At 37.0% G+C, this 20,707-nt stretch overlaps 1 long non-coding RNA gene across 9 annotated transcripts in view; it reads right to left on the reverse strand.

The window, feature by feature from the left end:
- Nucleotides 1-3,816: 3,816 nt before the first annotated feature.
- Nucleotides 3,817-20,707, reverse strand: part of LOC104242101 (uncharacterized) — a 40,743-nt gene continuing 23,852 nt past the window's right edge. For 4 of the 9 annotated variants that reach the window (XR_714896.2, XR_011402262.1, XR_714898.1 and 1 more), the window contains 2 exons: nucleotides 11,299-11,366; nucleotides 9,991-10,239 (listed from right to left, as the gene is read on the reverse strand). This is a non-coding gene — a long non-coding RNA (uncharacterized lncRNA). Of the gene's footprint in view, nucleotides 3,993-9,990; nucleotides 10,240-11,298; nucleotides 11,367-20,707 lie in introns of those variants that run through there. The other 5 variants (XR_011402263.1, XR_714895.1, XR_714897.1 and 2 more) reach the window with 3 other exon arrangements.

The following is a 20,707-nucleotide window of genomic DNA, read 5'->3' on the forward strand; positions in this document are numbered from 1 at the left end:
GGATTATCTACTACAAAGTCTAATGCTTCTTTTAAACCTATATTTTTAAGGCTTGACTAGATTGTTAATATACTCAAAGATACAAAGTAAAGCATTCAATCAAATATGGTAAGTCTTATATACATGTGGAAAATAAGGATAGTAAACCTAAATAAAGCAGTAGAGAAGAATGAGTGGACTCTGGTTTGGCCTGAAGGAAAGCAGGACCAACAGGTAGTGTGGACGGACAACAACAACTTTAGATTCCAATATGTGCAGGTACATGACTTGGGCATGAGTTCTTTGTGAACCCGGCATGCCCAATTGTAACACATGTTCAAGAAATAAAAATAAGTTCATTATATATGCTACTCAATGTACATAATTACGCATGAACAAGACTAATATAGGCCCAAGATAAATTATAACAATCAATAGCAATCCAAAATATGAAAACTAGTGTGGAGTCACAGATGGTAAAGTAATTTACAATGAAAGCCTTTGTTTTTCATTAAACACTAAACCTAAAGGATTAACAAATGTCAATAGATTAGAGGCTAAGGGTAGAATTCAGGCCGAGGTACTCTTTAGATCCCTGACATTTCAAAGTTCCCCAGGGTCTTTAGGCCCAGGGCAGTGCTTGTGTCAGGGAGAGTAGCTCAACCAAGAACTAAACTCTACTCTGAAATACCCCTAACTACTCACACTTACTCTTCCCTACAGGTTTAGGTGCTAATGAGACACTCAATGTAGATCCCCATACCACAGTGATACCATACCACAAAAGTATATACATTTCTCATAACAGTTATACAGAATACCATAGGATCATAAGGAAACCAATTCACATTGTGGTAGCCACAATTCAAACCTAAGCATATGATCATAATATGTTTGACATACTCAAAGAAATTAACTTCAGGCGTACACAAGAAAAAGGCACTACCAGATTATTTTAGAAACCCAAACGACTTGATCATATGTCTTAAGAGTAGAGGAGGCAGATAGTTCAAAATTCAAACTCATCACATTCCCTGTTAATGAATACATCCTCTTAACAACCTTCAATTAGATTAGTCAAGGATTTGTTTAAACTAAGTCTTAACTTCTAGAATACATACAAGTTAACATCTTCAATTATAACTAAGAGATACATGTTAACAACTTCAATTGAAACTTTCTAAAGAGTATTAATAGAGATACAAGTTAACAGTTATGTTTCACTCAAAAGCAAATGACATGGTTACTTCTTTCTAAAAGCTTTTAGCTTCATGCTCATAACAATATCATTATAGAATAAAACATACTACTATACTTAAACAGTAACAATAGAAGATTCACCTTAGGTTCATAAGTTAGGCCTAGTACATTTAAGTGAGCTTAGTGAAGTTTTGGGATAGGGAAAGGCATGTACATGGTCACGAAGGACAAGCAGAACTATTGAAGAACAAGATGAGTGCAAGGTATCCAAAAAAGAGCACCCATGGGGAATATTTAGCAGGAGTTATACCATGATAAAGTGTTAACATGATCAAACTAACAGTATCACTTCATGAATTTCAGGAAAGGGAAGTGATAAAATTACATTTGGGATTTTTTATGCAAATCAACTGTGGGATTTCAGGTATAGTGAAACTTAATTTCAGTACTTTAGCACAACAGGTGAAACATCATAACATAAGCATATCTTAACCAAACCTCATAATTTAAGTTAAGTGTATGACAACTATCGGAATACACACAAGGGTAGTACAAGAATCTAATTAGCTTAGGACATGCTTATATAATGTGATCATACAACCATAAGGTTTAACAAAGAATCAATGACCCTCCAAAGGTTAATAAAATTACAGAGGCACATCAAAAAGAAGAAATTGGTTTAAAGGTCATGAGTTGGTGTATCTAAATTAAGATGACAGTCTTGTTTTTACCACTAAACAAGTTCACATTTCATTTGAGTCTCTATTATAAGGTGAATAACTACAAATGCAAATAAAATCCAAGACATGTCAGTATAGTAGTTATTCTAATTGAACATCAGGGAGGTCTGAAGCTAACTATCAGGATCATTTGAGAGTTCTTAGGCTGTCTTCAAAGTTAATCAGTAGATATATGTCATTAGATGTTCATTAGGTTTAATTGATCAAGACATAGTTCTAAACTGAACACCTTAAAGAACCTATGATTCCAAAATCCTTCCATCAGCCATATATCACTAACAAACACATAAAAACAGTCAGCTATAGTACATTATCAATAACATCATTTAGTAAAATATAATAGAACAAATCATGCTTACAAATTCAAAGAAGAGTAGAGATGAGGTTTTACTGACCTCCTTTAGGGCATCAAACCAAACAAAGAATTTGTTTTAGTCATTTAGAATCTAAGGAATCCAACTTTCAATCAGTAGGTAAGCTCAGAACTGGAAAGGGAGAGGAAATCAAAAATTGAGTAAGAACTCAGACTTCAATAGAGAATTTTTAAATGGTACGATATTGTGTATTGATTTTCTTCAGATGTTAGGTATTGTTGGGTGAGAACCATTAAGGTTCAATGCTTGGGGTTCTAGTATATTCAAATAGATGAGTGAAAAGTGACGAAAAATTGATGATGTGAGCAAATCAAGTAAAAATCAAAAAGAATATAGGCGAAAACAAAGACGAAATTTACCTGAATGATGAGAGGTTGGCTATTGAAGATAAAGACCCATCAGATAAATTCTATAACATAGAGGTCACTGCGTTTGACCTCTGGTAATGGATCCTCATGATGAAACTTCTGCAAAGCTCCATGTAGCCCCGATTTGAAAGGCCATAGAGAGAATTAGAAGAGTTTAAGTTTCACATTTTGGTATGTGATTTCATAATTTGGGTTTTTGAAATTCCATCGGTGAAATGGAAAGAAAACAACATGCTTCATAGCCCAGGTACAAAACGAGTGATTCTGTAAGTTTGATTTGAAAGAACAAGGAATAAATCGGGTTAATGGTGTTTTGAGCTTATGGTTTCAGATATGAGCGTTTCAAATCTAGTGATTGAATGAGGAGCATAGCAGCAACATTCATGGATAGAGAGGCAGAAGAGATGATTTATAATGAAATCTTATGACCTTGCATGAATTTGTGCAATGTTTGGTGATAGATATGCTTAGGCGAATTAGAGAAGAGAGAGTGAAAGGGGGAAGAGGGCCGCTGTGTCACAAGAAAATTATTAGGGTTTCTGTGGTTTAGGAGGCCGTCTCTAGGGATAAGCTTAGGGGAAGGGATCTGGGCCGTTGATCTTTTAGATCAACGGTCCTAATAATTTGGGGTTTAAACGTTTTAGTGAGGAATTTTAGGGGCAGTTGGATTCTTGTGATCCGAGGGCTATGATTAAATCTGCTGGGTGGTTTAAGTTAGAGAAAATGAAGACAAAATCGTGGGCCGTTGATTTAAGGAATGGACGACTTAGATCAGTTGTGTTTGTTGTGTGAGTGATTGAGATGTGTGATATGGCATTATCTAATTGGCTTAAAGGGAGTGACATTGATTGCCAAGGTGGATTGGGGGGTTGTTTGGACTGGGTCAATTTCGAATTGGGCTTGGTTATTGGGCTGAGATTGATTTAAATGGTGGTCACTTTGTGTTTAATTAAGAGATTGCAATTATAGCCTTTAGTCTTTTAACCCTTTTGAAATTACTTTTATCACGACCCAAAAATCCCTACAAAGGAGTCGTGATGACACCTAGTCTTTAAACTAGGTAAGCCTAACATTAGCTAAAATAACATTGATATTTACTAACTTTAAATTAAATTACTCTGAACAAATTACAATTTTCAAAATCAGTGGTACAAGTCATAAGCCTTTCTAAGAGTAGTTATACAAAATAAATACATCATTGTTCCGTAAAAAGGAACATATGGAAATAAGTACAATTGAAGGTGACTCCGAGACCTGCAAACGCTACAGTAGGTTTACCTTGAGTCTCCACTGCAACGACCGCATAGCTACAATCGATCGAATACTTGGATCTGTACAAAAAAATATACAGAAGTGCAGTATGAGCACACCACATCAGTGCCTAGTAAGTATCAAGACTAACATTGATGGAGTACCGACGAGGAACAGTCCAAACACCTACTTGTCAAATAAATTGAACAGGATATGATAATAACTATCAATATAAAGATAACAAAGTAATATCAACAACATGGAGAGAACAAACTACAATCAGTAGAAACAATAAAGGAAAACACGGATGGAAACGAAAGATAACCAAGTAAATTAACATCAACCTAGCTGGAACACAGACAAATAAAAATGTACTCAAATAAGGAAGGCAATGTCTGCTCAATAAATCATATCATTTCTGATGCACAATTCCAGCCATCTCAAACTCGATGTCTCATATCATAACCTCAATTACCAAACTTTTAGCACACCCGGCACCTTGTGCCCACGTATTTCTATCTCACTTTGCACAACAACGTTCTCATGTTACTTAGTACATATGGTCCATAACCAATACAATTAAGATGTTCAAGGAGTCTCATTTACATAACATAAAGTAGAGTACAACTTCCAAACCAATTAGGAACTCATCAAGAAAAGATGAAGTTATTTTTAGAAATCATTTAAATAAGAAAGTACCATTTTCAATTAAAATACAACATCGAATGAATTATTACCTTTAACATGGGATTTAATAAATTACAACTTAGTAGAAATTCCTTTTAAGTGAAATACAATCTCAGACGGTTTTAGGGAATTTAATTGAGAAACTAATTAAATTAATAATGTAACAATTATTGAAATTTGAAGTATTGAAATATATGTAGATAAATACGGCGATGTATTGGAAACACTATGGGTTCCAACACAATGGATCACAACAGTAAAGGAATCTAAACAGTTAAAATACTTGAATTTATAACAACAAATAAACACAGCAAATAGAAAGTGTACGGCATCACCCTTCATGCTTTAACCCTCAATCCTCATCATGCAATCAATCATAGAAATGTGCACGACATCACCTTTCGTGCTTTATCACTCTTCCTCACCATATGAATAATATAAATATGCACGACATCACCCTTCATGCTTTATCTCTCTTCCTTACCATATGCATCAATATAAATATAAATGTGCACGGCATCACCCTTCGTGCTTTATCACTCTTCCTCACCATATGAATAATATAAATGTGCACGACATCACCATTCGTGCTTTATCTCTCTTCCTCACCATATGCATCAATATAAATATAAATGTGCATGACATCACCCTTCGTCCTTTATCACTCTTCCTCACCATATGCATCAATATAATGTAAATGTGCATGGCATCACCCTTAGTGCTTTATCACTCTTTCCTTACCCAAACTGTAGAAACAATAACATTCCAGCAAGGGAATCAACGATAGAAATAAATACATCCCGACAAGGAAATTAATGATAGAAACAAATACACCCCGACAAGGGAATCAACTATAACCAATCTCGTTCCGATAGTTATTTTCACAAAATAAATCCCAACTTGAGTCCATACTCAACAATGGTCAAATACCAAGAAAATACCATAATTCTTGTCCAACATGAATAATCATCAATTTAAGCATAAATGGTACATAATAAGAATCACAACAATCACAATGTAAGACCCACATAAAAACCAAGAAGCGCAATAACCTTAATAAAACAACAAGACATAATAAGCACGTGATAACTACACCGACAACAACAACAATTTGGACACATAGCATATATACACGGGGTCATAGAGGAATTCACAATTAAGAGATAACAAAACAATAAGGAGAACAATCACTTCAATTAAGTCAAATAAGGGGCAAGTAACAAGTAAGAGTTAGAGGATAACTAACAACATCGTATGGAGCATATAGAGGTAAGTTAAGCAATTAGGAAGCTCAATCATAACAGAATACTTACCACATAATGAACATAAGGACCTAAGAACCCTAAAGGCAAATTTTCCCACAAATAAGTCCAAGCACACACTCGTTACCTCGCGTGCACGGACTACAAATAGCATAGAAGACTCAACTCCTAAGGGGAAGTCCCCCCACAAGGTTAGGCAAGATACTTACCTCAATCTGGCCAATTCAATACTCAATTTAGCTTTTGCTTTATCAATTCATCAATCCCCGGCTCAATCTTTAGCCACAAACAACTTGAATACATCAAACAATGAAAGAGAAAATATTTCCAATGAACAAAATTATGATTCTTATACAATTTGCAAAAAGTCAACAAAAGTCAACTCCCCGGGCCTTCGCCTCGGAACCCGACAAAATTTACAAAAACCGAACACCAATTCCGCTACGAGTTCACCCATAAAAAAATTATCTAATTCCGATACCATTTGATCATTCAAATCATCATTTTACATTTTTGAAAGATTTCACAATTTCTCCCAAATTTTCCTTTAGATTCTCATGAATTTAATGTTAAATCTAAGATATAATCACAAAATATAGTTGTAAATTGATTAGAGACACTTACCCAATGATTTGGAGAAGTTTAGGTCTTTGGAAAATCGCCTATGGAGGTTTAGGGTTTGAGAAAATTGAAAAATAGGTGAAAATCCCGTAAAAAATCTCACTTAATAGGCCTCAGATGTCGCATTTGCGACCCATTCCGAATCCTCGCAAATTGCGACCAAGGCAGGGATGGCAGAAGTCGCATTTGCGACAAAAAGTTTGCATTTGCGAACTGGGCATCACAATTATGAAAAAGTTCGCATTTGCGACCACACCAGAAACCAACAATTTTTCCCGACACGAAAATGAGCATAACTTCCTCATACGATGTCCAAATTTGATGATTCTTTTTCCTATGGCTCCGTAATTTTGCTCGGGATGTAATGATTCAGTAAAAACTGAATTTAGATCTCATTTTCTCAATGTGGTATCATTTTTTCTTGAAGAAACGACGATAAAGCATCCAAAAACAAGCGCAACATAGCCTAAACCTATCCGAAACTCACCCAAGCCCTTGGGGCTCCAAACCAAACATGCACGCAAGTCTAGAAATATCATACGGACTTGCTCGTGTGATTAAATCATCAAAATAACATAAAAAATTATGAATTTGACCTCAAAACTCATGATTTTCTAACTTTTCAACCAGACGTCCAAATCATGTCAAATCAATTCCGATTCGCATCAAATTTCACAGATAGGTCTTAAATATCATAAAAAACTTGTAACGGGATCCAAAACCAAAATAAGGGCTCGATACCAACGAGTTCAAACATTAATTCATTTCTTTATTTCCTTTAAAAATCAGCACAATAGTTTTCTTCAAAAATTATTTTCTACGGCTAGGGACCTCGGAATTCAATTTCGGACATACGCCCAAGTCTCATATTTTACCGCGGACCTCCCGAGATTGTCAAAACACAGATACAGGTACATTTACCAAAAATATTGACCAAAGTCAACTAAAAACCAAATTTTATCTTTGGAAATTGCTATATTTTTCATATTTTCACATAAAAACTTTCTAGTTTCATGCCCGGACTGTGCACGCAAGTCAATACACATAATATCAACCTGCTCGTGACCTCAAACTATAGAACCTAACGCAATTGCTTGTAACGACCAGTCGGGTCGTTACATCTTTAAATAAACATAATTATTTTTAATAAAATGTATAAATTATAATTATCAAATATACTACTAGTTATTGCAATTAATTATTTGTAAAATACCATGTCTTCTAAATTACGAAATTGATTTCGAATTATTAAATAGTAATATAATTAATTAGAAATTAAGAAATAATTATTAAATTAATTATAAAGCCTATATGATGTATATAAAAGTTATTTAATAATCTTAAAATTGTAAGCATGAAATATTTTGTAATTATTAATTTCAAAACTACTAATACTTCATTCTTTTTTTGTACAATAGGTACTATTGATTAAAAATATTTTCAAAACATTTATTTCAAATTGTTTAGTACAAATAAATAACTTTTAAAAGGGAGGGTCGAAATTGACCGTCAACATGTGGTATACACAGACAAGTAGTGTCTTAATTTCTGAGTGATCAAGTCAAAACGCAACATGTTCACTCCAACAAGGTGTATCTGGCTTCATATGGCGTGAATTTCTTTCTCAGGTAGTAAATAGATTGCTCATTCATACTCGTCTCATCATGTTGAACCAATACACATCCGATTGCAGTATCCAAGACGGACAAGTATAGTAGCAGCGGGTTCCCAGCTTCAGGAGGAACCACCACTGGTGGACTAGACAAATACTCATTAATTCTATCGAAAGCTTTTTGACATTTCTCTGTCCACTTCGTAGCGGCATCTTTCTTCAATAACTTGAAACTGTTGACTGGGCTATGAACCTGCTGATGTAATTTAATCTTCCGAGGAAGCTCATCACGTCTTTCTTGCTTTTGGGAGGAAGCAAGTACTGAATGGCCTTGATCTTTGAGGGGTCCAATTCTAGCCCCTTTATCCTGATGATGAAACCTAACAGTTTTCCTACGGGAACTCCAAATGCACACTTTGCAGGGTTCAACTTCAAGTTGTACCTTCGCAGCTGTTCGAAGAACTTCCTCAAATAATTCAAATGATCCACACTTTTTTCATGATCTGATGATGATATCGTCCACATATACTTCAATCTCCTCGTGGATTATGTCATGAAAAAGAGTCGTCATGGCCCTCATGTAGGTGGCACCCTATAGCAATAAACTCCCCATGGTGTGGTGAATGCTGTCTTCTCAACTTCTTCTTCCTGAATTAGGATCTGGTGTTATCCAACGAAACAATCCACAAATGATTGCAACTCATGTTTTACACAGTTTTCAATAAGGATATGGATATCTGGAAGAAGGAAGTCATCCTTGGGACTAGATTTGTTGATATCTACGTAGTACACGCATATCCTAATCTTCCCATACTTCTTTGGCACCGGTAGGATGTTCACCAACCAGGTAGGGTAATTAGTGAGCCTTACTACATTTGCTTCTATCTACTTGGTGACTTTTTCTTTGATCCTTAGACTCAAATATGGTTTGAATTTCCTGGTTTCTGCTTGAATGGTGGGTTGGTAGGATTGGTAGGCAATCAGTGTGAATATCGATACTTAATCTAACCATGTCATCATACGACCAAGCAAATACATCTATGTATTTTCGGAGGAGCTTCACCATTTCTTCCTTCGGTTTTGCCTTTAGGTGGATGCTGATTCAGGTCTCTTTTACATTTTCTTCAATTCCGAGATTGATTACCTCCATCTTGTCGAGGTTGAGGTTTTTCTGAGTTTCTAACCGTCTGATCTCTTGCGGTATGTTCTCGTGCATCATACTCTTGTCGTACTCTTCGAAGTCTAGATTGTTTTGCTTGAGGGTTTCGTTACATGTCATAATCGCGGTATGCATTTGTTTTGTTAATTTGATTGTTGAAATGAAAAATTGAATATAAATAAAGACAGAGATAAATTTGTAATGATTTTTAGGAAAATAATTATTTTATTTCATCAAAAGGAACTCTTAGTGTTTAAAGAGGCGTTTTAACAAAAAATCACAGGCATGGTGCAAGCCTCACTTAACCATGTATTTTTTAAAATTACTACAATTTCACACTACCAAGACTCCCGGCGAACTAGAGATGGACTGGCTGTCCAGTTCTCTAAGGTCTCTCCTTGTTCAGCATCCTGAATGGTCGGTGTCTTGATATCAGCTTAGCCGCAACATTCTTCGATCATTGACACAAAAAATATTCCCATTCCACTGATGATATCCTTTTCTTGTGATGAGCTATGACCCTAGCTCGAACATGCTCTAGTATGACAACCTTCTTCCCAGGGTTACCATTATATATTCTTCTAGTTGCAGGTTGGTATCCCAAACCGGCGGTACCCTTCTGCCCCGTTGTCACGACCTAAAATCCCAACCCATCATGATGGCGCCTAACACACTAGCTAGGCCAGTCAAACTTAACAATAAAGAACCAAAGTAGTAGAATTTAAAGAAATAGCATATGTCTGAAACCTCAATATAATGAATTAGTTCTAATACAGGATAAATCCCCTAGAAACTAGTAAATACAGAGCCATGAGCTCTAATACAAAAATACAAGTCTGAAATGACCTAATATAATACTGTATGAAATGAAGATAATAGTGCATAAGAGATGAGACACAAAGACTGCGGGCGAGAATGCAAATCTACCTTGTCTCTCGAAACTCAGCTCAACAAGCAACTCCGCTAATGATGACTGGTCCCGACACCTGGATATGTAGAATTAAGTGTAGAGTGTAGTATGAGTACAACCGAATGAAGGCAGTGACGAGCTCAAAAATAGTATTCAAAATTCCAATGACAAATAACAGTAGCAACTCAGAATATATAAAGGGAAACAATGGAAAGCAATTAGCTAAAGGATATTATGTTCAGCTTGTTCAAATTTCAAAAATTTAGACATTCTTTCAAGTATAACAGTTAGAAACCAACACAGATAAAACATTTCATTTACAGTTAGCATAAGGAAGGTACATCTTTATGCCTACATGTCAAGTATACATATAAAATCAACAATATCATAGAGGATCCTTCATAATATTTACACTTAGCATTGCACGAGTGCCTAACATAACTGCCCATCATCTAGCACGTATATAAAATATTGTGCCTGTCCTCACTGTTGGTATGTCAGACTCCGGAGGGGCGGATCCTGCCGAAGCGCTAATCATAATCATTTATCCCAATAGTGAGGCCTGGTGCACGTGTTGCCCCAAAACAATAACACTTAGCCCAATATGGACTTGGCGTATCTGTCACCTCAAAATCAAGACCAAACCGGCCCTATAGACCAAACTCAATCATTTGTCATTCAAGTCTCAGTTAAACACATCTCACAGTACTCAGATTATCAATGTTACATATAAGAGACATCAATAATATGTGAGGAATCAAATAAGAAATACTGAGACAGTGATATCATACACAGATATAACATCATGACTGAGAACATGCATACAATAAGGCAAATAGCTCCGAAATGGCAAGAATAGCCATATCAAGTCTCAAACAAGTAGCACATAGCTTAGACATGATTTCTAACATGAATCATAGTTCAAATAATCAAACAAGTGAGGAACACACAGGGTATAATAAGGTATGATACCAAAACAATCCCGGTAATAGCGTAAGGGCCTGCCCAAACAATGAACACATCATTGCAGGTACACACGCTCATCGTCTAGCACGTACGACATCCCAATATCTTTCATATAACGTAGTTTCAAGGGTTAAATACCCTCAAATCCAAGTTTAGATATGTTACTTACCTCAAAGCGGGCAAATAAATACTCCAAAAAATCCTTGCCTCGCGAATCCTTCTTAGAGAGACTCGAATCTAGCCAAAGAAACTTAATACCATCAATAATAGCTATAGGAAACAATTCCAAAAGATAAAGCTAAGGTGTTAATCAAATATGCAAAGTCAACCCAAAAAGTCAACCCTGAGCTCACACCTTGGAACCCGACAGACTTCACAAATTCCGAACACCCAATCAATTACAATTCCAACTATACCAAAATCACCCATTTTTAACCACAAATCGACCCTCAAATCATCACATCTCTCTCTCCAATAACATAGTCCAATAATCCCCAAATCCCATATAAGATTCATGAAAAATAAGTGTAATAATTAATAAGTAATCAAATATCTAACAACAAAAGTGATTAATTTTCACTTACCTCCTCAATTATGGTGAGAAGTGCTCCAAAAATTGCCCTTATCCGAGTTTCAAATATCCCAAAATAAGAAAAACAAAGAAGCCCTTCGATTTATAATTTCTGCCCAGAGATACCGCATCTACGGTCCAAGAGGTCGCACCTGCGATGCCGTACATTCACACAAACCATCTCAGGTGCGAAATATCAATAAACTCCTACCATGTGCACCTGCGGTTCAAAATTCGCACCCGCGGGACCCCTTCGACGGTCAAAATCTTGCTCCTTCGCACTCGCACCTGCAAATCCATTCCGCTTCTGCGACTCCAGTCCATCCGGTACATTTTTGCTTCTGTAGAACATTTCTCGTAGATGCAGGATCGCAGATGCAGAAAATTCATCGCATCTGTGGCCTTCCCAGCTCCGGCCAAAATGTGCTTCTGCGACCACTGGGCCGCTTCTGCGGCCTCGCACCTACACTAGGCCTGGAGCCATCAGCATTACCTCTAAGTGTAAACATGTTCCGTCAACCATCCGAATCACTCGCGAGGGCCCCGGGACATCAGCCAAACTTACCAGAAGGTCCTTAAACATGATACGAACTTACTTGAACCCCCAAATATTATCAAACAACACCAAAAATTGTGAACCACATATCAATTCAAGCCTAATGAACTAATGAACTTCCAGCTTCTAAAACCAAAGTCGAAACATATCAAATCAACTCTGATTGACCTCAAATTTCACACAAGTCATAAATGACGCAACAGACCTATTCTAACTTCTGGAACCAAAATTCAAATATGATATTAATAAAGTCAACTCTCTGTCAAACCTCTCCACCTTCCAAACCTTCAACTTTCCATCTTTTGCCAAAAAGCATCAGACCAACCTACATACCTACTAATCAACATCCAGACATACACCTAAGTCCAAAATCACCATACAAAACTATCGAAACCATCAAAACTCTCTTCTGGAGTCGTCTACACAAATGTCAAACTCCAGTCAACTCTTACATCTTAGACCTCCAACCTTGGGACAAAGTGTCCCAATTCATCCCGAAACATCCCCAAAATCAAACCAACTACCCTAACAAGTCACAAAACCACAAATGAACATAGAAAGATCAATAAATATGGGAACATGGCTACAATACACCAAATGACCGGCCGGATTGTTACACTCGTGGATTGAATTGGCTTAGTTATCCCATATGATCGGGCTCCCAGCCCGGACCCTGGTCTCTACCTATACTCCATCATTTCTCTAATTGCCATTTTTTACCCACGTGGTGACTGCATGTTGTGATCCTGATCATTCTTCCCTATTTCTATTTCCTGCATGATCTCGGCTGCATGGAAAACTACCCCATCCAACCCTTCTATAAAAGTAACTGCATGTTCTAAGTAAGTTGATTAACTTCAATTCCCATGTATCATAATCTTTTACAATCCCATTCAAATTTCATGCACTAATGGAGAGTGGAAAGAACTGCCCCTACCATGTATATCTAGGTCCCTGTTAGTAGCAAATTGTATGAAGATGAAATATCCATCACTTGGAACAATATAGGGCACTCAATTGGTCCAATTTGCAAAGCTAGGTAGATTTCTCTGATTACATCTTTCTGTGACACATCAAATCCATCATCCTCATGTGGCTTTCTTTTACTTCCCTTAAATGGATGCTTAATTCTTGTGGAGTGGAGAACATGCAAATTTTACTCCAAATCCCCCATCGACAAGTACTCGAGATATATCTTTGTCTCCATACTTGAATGTAATGTGTAGAGCCTTGTTGTGATCCATTCCCTCCATAGAAAGTTCATCTCTTCGAAAGGAAATCTTATTTGCTGCCACCATCTTCCCAATGGTTACTGCTAGTGCCTGACTGGTGGTATTGCCTGGCATGGTCACCCCACTTAGAATGTTTACTAGAGCGTCCTTGTGACTGTAAGAACTCATCAATATGTCCATAATTGATATGTGGATGGTGGGTGTTTCTTAGCTGCTCTTCTATAGAGTACTCTTTAATTGGCATCTTTCTCTAGAACTCTACGGCCTCTGTGTCAGTTATGTTTCTCCTCTGATTTTGTTTTGTAACGTAGATCGCAAACATACTTCCATTCACTCCTAAATGAAGAGGGGGATAGGGGTATTGTGTTGGATGATTTGGAGCACTCTGGGAGTCGTCATGACTTTGGTTTTTTCATATCAAAATAGGTGAGGTCAAGGTGGCTATGCATAAGATGTGCATGGAAAGAGTGACTAGGCCAGATGAAATTCCGATAGAATTTTGGAAGAACGTGCGTAGAGCTGGCTTGGAATGACTCACAAGATTGTTTAACAACATATTTAGGACGGCGGAAATGTTTTAGGAATGGAGGTAGAGTATGATGATTCCGGTGTATATTAACAAGGGATATATCAAAAATTGTAACAACTATAGGGGTATTAAGATACTGATCCACATTATGAAAGTTGGGGAGAGAGTGGTTGAAGTGAGGGTGAGGAAGTGCGTGTCTATTTCCAAAAACCAGTTCGGATCCGGTACATTCTACTACCGAAGCCATTTACCTTGTAAGGACGTTGGTGGAGCAGTATAGGGAGAGAAAGAGAAACTAACATATGATGTTCATTGATATTGAGAAATCATACGACAAAGTTTAGAGGGAGATCCTATGAAGGTGTTTGGAGGCTAGGGGTATTCCGGTGGCTTACACTAGGGTGATTAAGCACATGTATGATGAAGACAATACACGAGTGAGGATAGTGGTGGTTGGGGGGGGGTCAGAGCATTTTTCAGTTGTGATGGGGTTGCTCCAAGGGTCGACTCTTAGCCTATTGTTATTTGCCTGAGCGTTGGACACACTAATGCACCGCATTTAAGGGGAGGTACCTTGGTGTATGTTATTTCCGGTTGATATTATTTTGATTGACGAGATGCGAGGCAGAGTTAACGTATGGCTAGAGGTTTGGAGACAGACCTAGAAGTCTAAAGGTTTCAAGTTAAGTAAGAGCAAGACTGGGTATGATATACAAAATATACATGACTCGTCTACAAGCCTCTAAAGATAACTAAACTATACCATGGTCGAGATGGGGCCTCGACCTACCCATCATACCTGTATATATAAAAAATGGACTCCAAGTTCTAGACCTGATAACTCCGAGGAAGTGGAGCTTACTAACTAAGATGATGTCTGACTCTATCTACTGGGACGGTCTACCTAGCTGTCTATCAGGACCTGCATGCATGAAATGCAGTGTCCCTAGTAAAAGGGATGTTAGTATGAAATAATGTACCGAGTATGTAAGGCAACAGAATAATTGAAAGCTGAAACTAAACTAATAATATAATAACTAAAAGTAACTAGGAGTTAAAGATAATCTGAAGATATGCTCACCTGCTGATACTGACTCAACTCTCTCAATACAATAAGTAAAATGGTTTTCCGGCATTATAAGGCTCGGTATCTGTAACTGCTCTGCCGTAGTAGGCTCTCTCATTGGCGCTCGGCCATACTAGGCTTTGTATCTCGGCCATTCTGGGCTTGCTCATAGGCACTCGGCCACAGTAGTCTCTGTATATAACTCACCATCTGATCCGAGGTTGCCCAGTAGGGGCATGCCTATTAATTATAGCTCGATGGTGGTGAAAATACTGTAATACAGTATATATATATATACACTATCTGCCCTCTTGGCTGAAAGAAGACAAAACTAAATTGAGTATGAAGTCCCGATAAGAGAGAATGCTATAACTTATGAGACTAGGAAAATGTTCATACATTCAGAAATATGAACTTCTTTTATGTCTCGTTGTCAAACATATGTAGTTATTGGATCACGTCAAAATGAAGGAAAGGTTTAGCCTTAACATACCTTAATTCTGTTGAGTTCTTAATACCTTCCAAGCGATTCTTCAAAAAACTCAACTCAATCTACCATAGCATAAGGTGATTCAAAGCCAATGCTGAGTAAAGAATAAGTTCACAACTTAAACTAGTAGCTCGTTTACGTAAATTTGGGCAGCACCTCCATTGTAACAAGGCCATCCTCCAATACCATATAACACAAACACCAAGAAAAAAACAAAAAATAACATGTATGCATCATTTTCCAACCTTATCTCCATCACAATATATCACAAAACAGCCCACACACCCTAATCACTTCATACATATAACGAGAACAAAAGTAGTGCCAAAAAACCTAAAAATGTAACGATGAATGACCAGCCCACCATTGCATCATTATGTGGTGTTTCTCACTCACCTTTTATCCTTCAAAACTCCATAAAACATCAGCGAAATAGACAACCCAAAAGCAACACGAAACAACCCACAAAATAGTCCACTACAAGTTGAATAACTCGAACTCACGACTTCCGATCACTATCCCGTGAGTTCTAACTACTAGGAAATGAAGATGTTATATTAACTATGAAGTACTTTCCAAAACACAAACTACAAAGTAAAAGAGAGGCGATATAGCGATACTTACGTCGTAGGGATCGTTCTATTGTTATCGCTTCATGATTTCGTACCCAAGATGTTAATATTCTTGGAAACCATTGTGGATAGTTTGATAATAAGTTTAGGGGTCTTATTCTGGTTGTGGTATGTGGAAAAATAAAGAAAGAGACGACATAAGTCCAATATATATATATATCCATTTTTGAAAAGTCAAAGAGGTGCTAGCTTGGCACCCTATTATTGGCTCTTTTTCAGGCGCTTATATCTTTTTATCTGGATGTCGTATGAACAAAAAGTTAAGAGCATTAGAAACTACATTGCAAGAACTTAAATTTGGTATATAATATGTCCCAAAAAGATCTCATATAACACACGAAATGTATTGTTCAAAAATCTTTAGTGACAAACCTACTTGTCACCTATGCAGTATGTGCAGTCTCACGAACCTGCAAATATCTCTCTACTCCTATGTTGTATCAAAGAACGCTTTAATGCGTTAGAAAATAGACTCGTATATTTTCAATTTAGTAGGTAGATAATCCCCTATTTGCAATTACATTGGGAGAAAAGCTCAGTTATATTTGACCTAAGTTTTATCATATTTATGAATGCAACTTGTGATGATATTTGCCAACTTTTGTTCCACAATTCGCTTTACTTCATAACATAACACACGACTGTCATAAGACAAAAATAACTCATACCATAATCTCCTTATCATTTTGCGCACCCTAATCTCACCCCAAAAGCAAATGTTATAACATTCCCAACTTGTCGACTTTCGACGAAACTTATTTTCGTTAATTGGTTTAGCTTCTAAGCCTTCCAACCCTCTCGGTACTTGCAGTCCATGATCTTAAATATTTGTAACCTCAAAGATAACATGATTAATTTACTTTATGTACTTTCAAGGATGATCTCATTTCTGAGCTTACATCAATTATCTTACGATGTACTTTTGCGTACGAAAACATAGGGTGTAACATCGTTCCCCCATTTGAAACATTCTTCTTCGAATGTTGAGTGATGTGCTTATCTCTTATGAATAATTTTATATTGTCCTTTCCATTTAGGCAACTATTTTGTGAATAAAGCCAAAGGCCAGGGCGTTCCCCACATTAGGCCTCTTTCTCACACCACGACCTGTGGTCAGAATTCTTCTAATGTCGTAACTATCGCTACCTTCTTTCATGTAGCATGTACGACTTTGTACTTGTATGTGCGTCTACGCAACTCTTATATCCTTTTTCCTCCAGCTTTTATCCTATCTCTAGGCTTCACTTTATGAACATATACAGAATTATAACAAGCTGTCCCTCTAGGAATCTATGTACTTTGTCAAACTTACGACTATTGCTATATCTTTTTTCATAGCCTCAGTTATCTATCCTTATGGCTTTACTGCATCTAGTAGGTCATAATATACAATAACACTTACTTCAGTTTATTATTACCGAGGTCTGCTAACCAACTCCAGGTTACTCTCTCAGTGCTTATCATATAAGTATAAATCTAACTCCTTTAATGCTTCCTTATTACTATTCATCTAAAAAATGACATCTTAATCTCCTCTCCTACTTTGGAACTTTTATCCAACTATTGTTGAGTCACATTAATGTTGATCTATAATCTACCATTGATAACTTGAAACTTCTTATGTAATACCATGTCACTCGGTTCCACACCTCATCGGGGAACATCTAAAGTTATTTGCTTGATCCACTTAGAGACAATACTCTACTTCAATAACTGTATTTCATAGCATCCCAACGTGATTCACCTTATGGGGATATTTTAATCCTATACAGTTCATGAAATCCCTTTTCTATGAATCATTAACCAATCAAAGGCCTAAACGCCATCCTCTTATCTATCACAATAACACCCTTATTCTACCACTAGGGAAACATTCCATCTCGTATAAATTCTCCTAGTCATAAAATCCTCTATGTTAACTCATGTTATACTGAGCTTTTTATAACTTATGGAAACCATCAGCTCTCTTATTGTGATGGGTTTAATCCCAAGGACTTACCTATTCTCGTCACCTTCTCACTCACCATTTCTTATCCTTACTCATGTCTACCTAAAACCTTGTCGCTTTACCATACTTTAGCTTTACATATAGCTATTTATACTACTCACAACCTTCCTTTAACTTGCTAGAACCATAGATTTTCTTATGTTATTCTGGAACCTGAAGCGAGACATCATATCATCTCTAACTCTTCTTTACTCTCTAAACTAGAACTCTCTGTATCTGGAAACCACAGGCGGGAAAATATGCCACTAACGATGCCACTATCATTTCTTGATACTATATCATGACACTTCTAGCCCTCTATCTGAAGTCTGGACTATTCACAACCTTCTACACTTGAGTATCTCGTACCTTCTTTACCTTTACCTTTATTGCTTTGAATCTTCTGTTACTTTCATTACCTCCCTTCCACATGGGTGGAATTCACATCCACAACTTGAAGCTCTACTATAATACTTGCACCTCTGGTGCATAAACAATTCGGTGGGAGCTCCATACTGACTTCTTATGAGGCTAGTACTCTTGTAACTGTTTTTATTGTAGAGCCGTTATAGAATATGGCTATTGTGCTATCTCTTTTGTACCTATGATATTTAGAGTGATTCTACAATGTTCTAAATCACGATTTCTATACTCATCGGGGTCTAATAATCAGACTCTTAATTCACTTAACTGATGTAACTTTTTAGTTTCCTCTTCTATCCCAGCCTTTAAGTAGGCTTACTTTATCTTCTGATCTGCAGCTCAGGGTATTAGTTATTACATTATCCCCTTGTGGACGCTATGGAACATCCATGATATCACCTTCTAGCAATTCAAGCTTTTGTCTGTGATGTGGACTCAATTCTTTATTTTAACATATGCTGGAGTCTCTTATAGCTGTATCATTGTCAACATATATGCTTCATGGATAACACTCTGAAATCTTATCTATGTTCATAATGTATCTAACTTTGGGTCATAGATCAAATAATTCCTTTCGTGCCTTTTTAGCTTTTGTTAAAAGTAAGAAATTACCTTTCTTGGTCGTTCTGCAAACTTGGTGCATGAGTACTTGGCTTATCTTAGTGCCCACATATATTGGAATTTTATGCAACTCATATGATCTCAAATATTACTTGGGCTTTTACTTCCCGTTCCTTAGTTACGACAGGTGCCACTTTGTTATGGAGTGCATAAAATGTCGTAGTGAGACTGTTGTTAGAAGATAATTTCTTCTTTAGGTCACTATGCTTAGTTTGAAGCCTACTTCCTTATTTTCTCAGCTAGTCTTTCGTTGTAGAACTTAGGGAAGACTCTCTGACTCTTGTAAAACTATGAGCTTATCCCATCATATACCTCACGGAATTTTTGATGTTTTTACTCACCCATAAATATTCTATGTTACATACCTTCGTGCCTTGTTCTCATAAGGTTACTTCTGAACTCAAATTTTTTTATCTCCCCCGTGGCACTCTCTTTTATTTTCATAACACTTTTATGGAAACTATAACTACCTCAACTCTTATCTGAGTATTTCTCAAGGATTACAATGTCATATCTATGAGACTGAATTCCCTAGGCTGGGGTTCACTAGGTTTATCTTGCACGACCTGCTAATTTATCTGTATCCTCTTGTCTAGCCATAACTAGGCTCTTCCTGAATCAACTACTAACTACTCGTTGGTCCATTCTCATATCTATATCTCGCGTTATCTCTCTTGGGTTGTTTCCTTTGTCTTAACTTACCTCTCGTACTAGCTCCTTATCTATCAAGTATTCATTCACACTTTGTTATCAAGAACATCCTGGGAGGGTGTAAGGCCCCATAAAATTCTTCCTAAAAACCGGGATATCGTGATGCCAAGTTAGGATTATGTGTTAGAGATTCATGTAATTCTTTGCGGCTTTCTGGATTGAACTGTGCATTAAAAAGTTAAAGGAAAATATTCACAAAAGAATGCATTTCTGCGATCCATTATGCAGCCGCATAATCACTCTGCGGACCGCATATTGGTCACAGAGTGAGGCAGAAAACTTGGACAATTTTGAGGCCAGTTATGCGGCCAATTATGCGATCGCATAATCGCTTTGCGGGACGCGTATTGATCGCATAATCGTCTTGGAATTTTGCGAAGGGAAGTTCTGCGGTGCATTAAGCAATCGTAGAATAGGTATGCGGACTACATACTGGTCGCAGACCTGGGCATAAACTTCAAGCCCCTAAGGGCTACTTTTGCGGTCACTTTGCGGGCCGCATAATATAATCCGTATCGGGGCCCTAGATTCCTAATTTTTAAACCCGATCACTTGTCGTTATAACTTATGCAATGTCTCATTTTAAGCCTATTTCGTGGTACTTTTAGAGTTGTCTAAGAGAGAGGAAGTGTCTTTCATCATTGAATTTGCGAACATTCTGGAATATTGTAGGAACTAAGGAAAAGCTCAATTAAGGTATGTATGGCTAAACCCTCTTCTTCTTAGAATCAAACCCCTGGTGTACGTGTAATTGGTGTAA

Source organism: Nicotiana sylvestris, chromosome 9 (genome assembly GCF_000393655.2).
Source record: "Nicotiana sylvestris chromosome 9, ASM39365v2, whole genome shotgun sequence".
Lineage (NCBI taxonomy): Eukaryota > Viridiplantae > Streptophyta > Magnoliopsida > Solanales > Solanaceae > Nicotiana > Nicotiana sylvestris.